The sequence below is a fragment of the Impatiens glandulifera genome, chromosome 8 (genome assembly GCF_907164915.1).
Source record: "Impatiens glandulifera chromosome 8, dImpGla2.1, whole genome shotgun sequence".
NCBI lineage: Eukaryota > Viridiplantae > Streptophyta > Magnoliopsida > Ericales > Balsaminaceae > Impatiens > Impatiens glandulifera.
Genome location: NC_061869.1, coordinates 28859719 through 28869563, shown reverse-complemented (window position 1 = coordinate 28869563; position 9845 = coordinate 28859719).

Here is a 9845-nt window from a genome sequence, read left to right as displayed (position 1 = left end):
GCAAATAAGACATTCAAAATATCAAAATCAGATAAATCATAAATGAGTGTTTTCAGAAGAAACACACAAAACGTTGTTCAGAGTAACCAAGATAAGTTCATAACAAAAATATCATCAAAAGATCTTCAAAAACTTCATCTTAAATGGAAATAATTTCCTTTCTAATCTTCTTCTTCTTCTTCTTAATCTTTACTCTGAAAGGGATAAACTTCAACCTAAGAGATCTCTAAGACTGTGGTTAGAGGAGGGTTGGAGACATCTCTTTTCCTTTTCTTGGACTTGAGCGTCTTCACCCTTTGAACGTAATCGACAACCTTCTGGTTGTTCAAGATTTTAGAAGGAAGGTGAAAGCTCTTACCGGGTACATCCATAAGGAAACAAAGAAGAGAGCTAAGAGGACCATCAAAGCCAAAAATAGTCTTCCGAGCAACAATCATTCTTACAAGATTTCCGAAGAGGAAGTTTGTCCAGTTGACAGGAACACCCCTGGTGATAGCCACCATTATCTGAAATACCTTCGTACAATACTTGTAAGAGGTCTTTTTGGAGAGAATAGATTTTGAAATGATATCGCTTTGAAGAGCAAACTCATCCTTCAAGAGATTTTTCTTTCCATAAAAATCCATTTGAGGAGAATCGAAAAGACTTTCATCATTGTAATCATTATGTCAGACGGAGTGGTTGAAAACTCATCAATACCTACGTTTGGAAGCTGGAAGAACATACCGAATGAATCTTCAGTGATGCAGATCATTTGGCCCATCACGACCCCATCAACGACTTTATCTTTATAAAAGCTCGCTGTTTCGAAAAATTCACGGACCAACTGTTCGTGATAGAGATGATGAGGGGTGAGGAACTTTCTCATCCCGGAGGCTTTTAGAGATTCAAACATTTTGATCATGCCCGGAAATTTCAGAGTGGATACGGATTTAAAATCTACTTGAATCGATTTTGGACGGAAGGAAGACATTTCGATTTGATGAATAAAGTCTTTGACGATTCGAATTCTAGAAAGAGAGAGATGGATTTCGAAGAACTCCTATCTTTTAGAGTGAATAACCCAATAAATATCAATGTCTAACGTGTAGGGATTTTCTAATGATTACTCCTACCGTCAAGAACCCAAAAGTCTGTTCCCAATAAACATATCATTTAATGTTAACATAAAAACGAACAGTTTATACTAACTGTGCAAGCAAAAGTTGTCAGAAATATTAGTCATTCCTTATGTATTGAGAGACACATGTCTTCAATTCTTTTGAGGAATGACTGATTTGATTTTTGGAGGGAAAATAAACTTGAGAAGAGACATAAGTAAAGGACATAAGCAAAGGACAATTGTCCTAATAGCCAGAAGATGAAGAGTCTAATTACACTAGTAGTTAGACGTTTATTCTCCTTTTCACATTTTCAATTTCCTTTTGGAAGGCAGTCTATTAGACGTATACGTCTAATTATGTAATAACACCACGTGCAACACGCGTGTCTGGTTAGACGTGAGCATCCTCTTGCTCATGACGTAAAAACGTCTAATGTCTATTAGACGTATCTGTATAACCATACATGTTAATATAACCAAGACAATGATTCCAAATGAAGATTAAACTACTAAAGTAGACGTACGTCTAAGTAGCTGTGTTTCTCAAACCCTAAATCCTTAAGAAAAATTAAGACTTGTATCTTTCATGTCTGTTCAGTTGCGTTTTGAACAATACGTTCCCCCTCAATTTGTGCACGTAATCACATCAATCAAGATCAACAAGACCTAACATATTTCTAAAGTGATTGAACTTAGCTTCCGTTAGAGGTTTCGTGAAAATATCTGCAGTTTGTTGATCAGTAGAAACATGTTCAAGACGAATCTTCTTCTGATTGACGTGTTCTCGGATGAAGTGATGCCTAATTTTAATATGCTTTGTCCGAGAATGCAGAACTGGGTTGTAGGTGATTGCGATAGCACTCGTGTTGTCGTAGAAAATTAAAGATTCATTAGCCTCAATCCCATAGTCTCTGAGCTGTTGTTGAATCCACAGAACTTGAGAGCAACAACTGCCAGCTGCAAGATACTCTACTTCAGCTGTAGACGTGGCAACTAATTTCTGCTTCTTGATGAACCATGAGATTAGACGATCACCAAGGAACTGGCAAGTTCCACTTGTGTTTTTACTATCAATTTTGCACCCTGCATAATCTACATCTGAGAAACTAGTTAAATTGAAACTGGAATCCTTCGGATACCACAGTCCCACATTTTAAATTCCCTTTAAGTATTTAAGAATACGTTTAGCAGTAGTAAAGTAAGAGAGTTTAGGATCAGCCTGAAATATGCCACAAACACCAACAGCAAATTGAATGTCTGACCTGCTAGCAGTTACATACAGCAAGGATCCGATGAGTCCTCTATAGGCTGTTACATCGACACTTTGGCCACCTTCATCTTTATCCAATTTACTAGAAGAGCTCATTGGAGTAGCTGCTGCAAAACAATACTCTAAACCAAACTTCTTTAGCAGTTCTTTGGTGTATTTGGCCTGGTTGATAAGGGTTCCGTTTTCTAACTAACGAACTTGAAGCCCAAGAAAGAATGTTAATTCTCCCATCATGCTCATTTCAAATCTGTCCTGCATCAGCTTAGCAAACTTCTCACACAATTTGGGGTTAGTTGAACCAAAAATAATGTCATCAACATATATTTGAACAAGTAGAATGTGAGAATCTTTAGTGAATCTAAACAAGGTTTTATCCACTGTTCCAGCAACAAAGTCATGATCAAACAAGAATTCAGTTAATGTGTCGTACCAAGCTCTAGGAGCTTGTTTCAGACCATATAATGCTTTGTCAAGCTTATAAACATGATTAGGTAATACATGATCTACAAATCCAGGGGGTTGCTCAACATATACTTCTTCACTTAATTTTCCATTTAGAAAAGCACTTTTCACATCCAATTGAAAAACCTTAAAGTTCTTAAATGATGCATATGCTAGGAAGATTCTAATTGCCTCTAGTCTTGCAACCGGTGCAAAAGACTCATCAAAATCAATACCTTCCTCTTGTATGTATCCTTGAGAAACTAAACGAGATTTGTTTCTAATGACTAAGCCATCTTCACTAAGCTTGTTTCTAAAGACCCATTTTGTTCCTATAACTGACTTATTAGTTGGTCTAGGAGTAAGATACCACACTTTATTTCTCACGAATTGGTTTAACTCCTCCTGCATATCATTGATCCAATCTGGATCAATTATAGCTTCACCGATTTTCTTGGGTTCAATTTGAGAAATAAATGCAGAGTTGGCCATTTCATCCATCATTTGACGTCTTGTCCTTCGAGGAGAGAAAGGACTTCCGATGATCAGTTCTAGTGGTTGATTTCTGTTCCATCTGAAGTTGGATCCAAGGGGATTGGTCATCTGAACAGGTGACTCCACGAAGTCTAATTCTCAACTTCTTGTTGAATAGGAGTTTGTATGTCTGGTTGAACTTCAACCGGATCAGCCACTGGATCAGACAGAGCCATCCGCTTATCCAAAGTTTATGCTTCTTCACTTACAGACTCAAGACTAGTCTCTTTAAGTCTGTCAGCAAGATCAATGGATTCATTGGATTTTCTCTCAACAGGCTCGTCAAAAACTACATGGAGGGATTCTTCAACAGTCTGTGTTCTTTTGTTGTATACTCTGTAAGCCTTGCTTACTGATGAGTATCCCAACATGAATCCCTCATCTGCCTTAACATCAAAAGTGGTCAAATAAATCTTTCCATTGTTATGGATAAAACATTTACACCTAAATATCTTAAAATAAGAAACTGTGGGAATTCTCCCATAGTACAGTTCATAGGGGATTTTATCAAAACGCTTGTTAATTATTGACTGGTTTTGTGTATAGCAGGCAGTACTAATGGCTTCCACCCAGAACCTCTGAGGTACATCTGATTCAGCAAGCATAGATCTCGCTACTTCCTTCAGAGTTCTCACTCTTCTCTCAGCAATGCCGTTTTGCTGTGGATTTCTGGCACTAGATAACTCGTGCCTAATTCCAGTCTCCTCGAGATAAGATGATAGGTATCTGTTAGTGAACTCAGTTCCCTGATCACTTCTAATGCGCGTAATATTTAAAGATTTCTGATTCTGAATTCCTTTAAATATTCTGATCAAGTTTTCAGCAGTTTTATCTTTTGATGGTAAAAATACAACCCATGTGAATCGAGAGAAATCATCAATAACAATTAGGCAAAATCTCATTCCTCCTATACTCTTTACAGGAATTGGACCAAATAGATCCATATGTAAAAGTTCTAGGATACGGCTGAATTGTGATTTCACTTTACTTTTGAACGATGATCTGCCTTGTTTGCCTAACTAGCAAGCAGTGCATATCTTGTCCTTTGAAAACTGAAGTTTGGGCAAACCAATAACTAAATTGTTTGAACAGATGTTGTTGATGGTCTTAAAATTTAAATGGTTCAAACGTTTATGCCATAACCATTTCTAGTTATTTTTGGCAATCATGCACATAGGATCAGAAGACTCTTTTTGCCAATTCATTTTGTATGAGTTTCCTACTCTACTACAAGTCAATAAAATATTTCCATCTTGGTCTTTAACTAGACATGCATGAGTTTGAAAATCTACTGACAAACCATTATCACATAATTGACTAATGCTGATCAAATTATAACATAGATTATCAACAATCAACACGTCATTAATGGTTAGATTACCATGTATAATCTTACCCTTACCCATGGTCTTACCCTTCTTGTTGTCACCAAACGTGATCTTAGGTCCAGAGCAGTCTGATATATCAGTGAAAAGTCGTTTGTTTCCTTTCATATGCCTGGAACATCCGCTATCAAGATACCATACAGATTCCTCCAGTCCTTCGTTTATTTGTACCTACATAAATAAATATTTACAATCTTTTGGTACCCACTTTCAATTGGGTCCTCGGTCAATCAGTCCCTTAGGAATCCATATTTGAGTTATTTTGATGGATTTCCCATTTTGTGCTGTAATTAATGCGTATGTTTTTGACTTAACAGACGACTTTCTTCTAGCCACTGATCCTTTAGCTTTTGAAGAAGACTTTCTTTTAAAACTCCTTGACTTAGAGTCAGGTTTTTAATTGCCAGACTTATTAGCTGCTTCTAGCTTATTCTTAAACCAGCTAACAGTTAGCGGAACATAAATTATTTCATCTTTGAAAGAAACTTCTTCATGAATATGATCAGATTCAACGTTAGTCATACTTCCTTTGACAAATCTTAAAGGCTTAATCTTATCAGTTGGAGAATTTGACTCTTTGCAGGACCGATTAGGGTCATTGATGTCAAATCCCAATCCGGATCTGGATCCAACAGGTGTAAACATGTTGATCTGATGTTTGAGAGCATCTCCTGATCTTGTCCATGCATTGACTACATAGTTTAATCTTTTGTTTTCAGATGAAAGAATTTGAATCTGTTCTTTGAGCATCTCATTCTCAGATGAGATCTCTGTTAAGTTTTCATCAAAAACGTTTGATTCAGATTCTTTGTTGGAGGAAAGAACAGTTGATTCATATTTAACTTTCATTTCTTAAAAGGAGTCAGTTAACTTCTTGTACTCAATAGCCATTTCATTGAGTGCATTAGTTAACTCCTCGTTTGTAAATTCTGGTGTAGAGATATTATTTACCTTGGATTGGTCATCTGTCATCAAACATGTGACAGCTTCATTCTCTTCTTCTGCTGGAGATTCCTCTAAATCACTATCGGCCCATCTGGATTTGTTTTCACTGCACATGAACGCTTTTTGGTTCTTCTTTGCTTGAGTACTTCTACCGTAGATTTGATTAAGCTTATCCCATATCTCTTTAGTAGAGGAACATAACTTGATTTTATAGAACACATTCGTGTTGATCGACTGGTACAGAATATTCTTAGCAACATTATCTAGGTTGTTGATCATCTTATCTTCAGTAGTCCACTCACTTCTTGGCATCGAAATCTTTATGGGTCGTCAGTAATGACGCTCCACATATCACAGTCAAGAGAAGCCAAGTGAGCTTGCATTCTCATCATCCAATATTCGCAGTTGTCCCTTGACAGAATAGGAATTTCATTGATGATAGACATGCTTCATGTTCTTGATGCTTGAGAATAGAAACAAGTCTCTGATACCAATTGATAGGATCGACTTTATCGATAGAGACGGGGGTTTGACTATTGATGAAGAGGCTTATGAAAAACGGTTTGAAAGAAATCCTGTTAGGGATTTAATTCACTTTCTATTCTACGCAAACACTTGTAAACACTTGTAACAGATTCAAGGAGAAATTATTTACTTGGGTTTGAAGCTCAAGATGAAAGATGAAAAGATGACAGAAATGAAAGAACACACCAGTTTGTTTATGGATGTTTGGAGAAACTCTCATATGTCACCCCTTCTTCCAACCATCGGAAGGATTCACTGTAATATGATTAGAATCAACTACAGTTTGCACACACTTAGCTCACTATTGAACAGAAGACACTATGTTCAATTTATAAGATGAAGAATATCACTCAGCTAAAGGTGTTTTTTATTCTAGCTCTCTCTTGATTCACACACAGTACAATCAGGAAAGCAACTTCACAGTATAAGGCTTGATTTCTCTCTCTGGAATAACAAGCAGAATTTCCGATTGACTCTTTGTAAAATCTAGCAGTTCGTGAGGCAGATTGTCCGTTGTCCTTGAGATTTGTTAAATACTGGGCAAGGGCTAACGGTCGAATCTTTTAGAATGATACGTGGCACTCTTCCATTGGAAAGCCTCCATTGTACACAGAAGATTCTGAGCACAAGGAATGTGGTCGTACACCACTAGTGGTGCGCCGAATATTCCATCAGAGATGTACCTGTAAAACAAGTAATATGAGGAAAATTCTCTTACGTGGCATTCGTTAGTTGGTTCTATATAGTTGTTGTACTGATCTTTACTAGAAAGTGGAGCAGGAGTAGGGTACAACTATAGCACGTGGGTAAGCGGGTGCTAGCTTCAAGCATACTGTTTAAGTTTAGCATTAGACGTATTTCAGTTAGACTGATTGTGAAAATCAGTCTAATGAAATTAACAACCTCGTCTAAAAACAGAGTCCATTAGACCGCCAGGTCTAATAGAATTAGACTTATGTCTAATTATAATCATATTAGACTAATCTGAAGGAGTTAGACTTACGTCTAACTTTCACTTAATTAGACTACACGTCTAATTATCCAATAACCATTAGACTGCACGTCTAACTCCACTAAGTTAGACTACACGTCTAATTCCGGTTCTACCTCACACTTGTCTGAAGGAGTTAGACTTACGTCTAACTTTCACTAATTAGACTAAACGTCTAATCATTCACTAACCATTAGACTGCACGTCTAACTCCACTGAGTTAGACTGCACGTCTAATTCCGGTTCTACCTCAGACTTGTCTGAAGGAGTTAGACTTACGTCTAACTTTCACAATCCATTAGACTGCACGTCTAATTTTCTCATTCAATAGACTGCACGTCTAACTCCGCTGAGTTAGACTGCACGTCTAACTCCATTGAGTTATACTGCACGTCTAATTCCAAATATATTAGACTACGCGTTTAACTCCACTGAGTTAGACTACACGTCTAATTCTGCATATATTAGACTACACGTCTAACTTCGCTGAGTTAGACTGCACGTATAATTCCGTATACATTAGACTATACGTCTAATTTCGAGATCTATTAGACTGCACGTCTAATTCCGAGATCTATTAGACTACATGTCTAACTCCGTTGAGTTAGACTGCACGTCTAATTCTTTGCATCTGATGATGAGATCGGTCTAATGACCCTCATTAGAGCCAAGTCTTATGAAATATGATTTCGATACACCTGCATCAAAACGCATAATTCATTTCATCATCAAAATTCCAATGGTTAAATTATTTCAACACTTAGTCAAAATAATTTGACCCAACAGAGAGAAATTGTTAAGATAAAATCTTTTATTAATTCTAAGTGTATTAATAAGACTGAGGCGTGTTAAATTGTTTATGTGTAGGGTTAAAGTGAAGAAAACCGAAACGGGAATCAAGTTCGGTAGTTGATCAAATTCAGTATTTGATCAACTTCGGTATTTTGCAGAAGTGCGTCCGGTTTTTTGTTTGTCTTCGGCTGTGCAGAAGCGCGTTCGATATTCTGATTGGCTCGGCTCTTGGGAATCTACACTCCAATTTATAATATTAATTATTTTGATTTATTTTTAAATAAATAAAATCAAAATAAGTAACCCTGGCCAAAAACCCAATTAAAACAATTAATTGTGATTAATTATTGTGCTAATTAATCAAATTAATTAAGGGTTAATGCCAAAATTTTAAAGATGAATTATTGTATTCATTTCATCCAAAATAAGGATGAAGATATGTGCTTGAGGTCCGACCTTGGGACCGAGAATCCCAAACCCTACGATCGAGAGGTCCGACCTTGTGACCGAAATTCCAACCCCATGACCGGGAGGTCTGACCTTGGAACCGAGAATCCCAAGCTTAGGACCGAGAGTTTCCATGCCCAGGACCAAAGGACTTAGCCCAAAGCTAGCCTAGGACCGAGAGGTTTATAAACCTCGACCGAGAAACTTAGCCCTAGACTAACCTAGGATCAATAGGTTTATACACCTAGACCGGTAAGATCAACCAATGATTGAGAGTCCTTAGTACCCAGATCTAGGGATTTTGATACTTAAACCGAATATCCCGAGCCTTGACCAAGAGGCTCCTCGACCTGGACCGAGGGTCTGTTGACCTTGACCGATAAAAACGAACCCCAAGCTTAGGACTCCAGTCCTAAGGCCTATTTTGATCCACTTTTCAAATCCAAATTATTTTATAATTTTGGGACTCCAAATCATTTTATAAAAACATGAAAAAATAGAAATTGCATTTAAAATATTTTTGGGATATTTTCACAAAAATATTTCGACAAAGGCTTGTTTGGTGTTTATTTATAAACCCTAATGTCTTTAAAAATGAAAAATATTCTTCTGGTATTTCCTCCTTAGTTATCGTCAGCAACAGGTACCAATATTTTAAATATTATTGTTTTAATATTTTAAATAATACTAAAACCTAGAAGTATTATTAGGACTAGAAGAATAATCGGTTAAAACTCAAACATAATACAACCAATTTTCAAAAGCCATCTTTATAAGTAGAGACCGTTTTTAAAACGGGTGCGAAAGAAGAAGAGTGAACGCCCTTTCATGAGTATCATCAAACTACGAACTAAAAAAAACTATGGTAAATACGTTTGTATATGTATGCTAACTTATATTAATTTTTAAAAATCAATTGACGATTCTGTTTCAAAATGAATAATATTTTAAATTAATTATGTTTAATTAATTTAAACTAAAGGATTTCTAAAAAATCAAATTGTGAATTGTGATTTCATTACCGTAAATCCCTGAATTATTTAAAATTGAACCTCAAAATTAATTATTTTTAATTAATTTCAAAAGGCTGTCAGGAATTAATGACATATTTTAAAAATAATGTATTATTTTAAAAGAAAACTCCTCACACGCAAACCGAGGTTGAATTTCTTGAACCTCAAAATTTTTACCGAGACCTAATACAATGGTTTTTTCCGAGGGTTACAAACTATAATAGGGACTAACTAAATTCTTAGCTCAAAATATGTAGTTGGTCAAACTACCCTAACAATGAAGGATGTTACACTCTTTATATCACACGAACATTTTTCTTGAGGGCACAAAACCTAATCAAATCAATGTGAATCTCGCATTTTTATTTGCTTGTTTGCTTGCCTATTTGAATGTGGATTA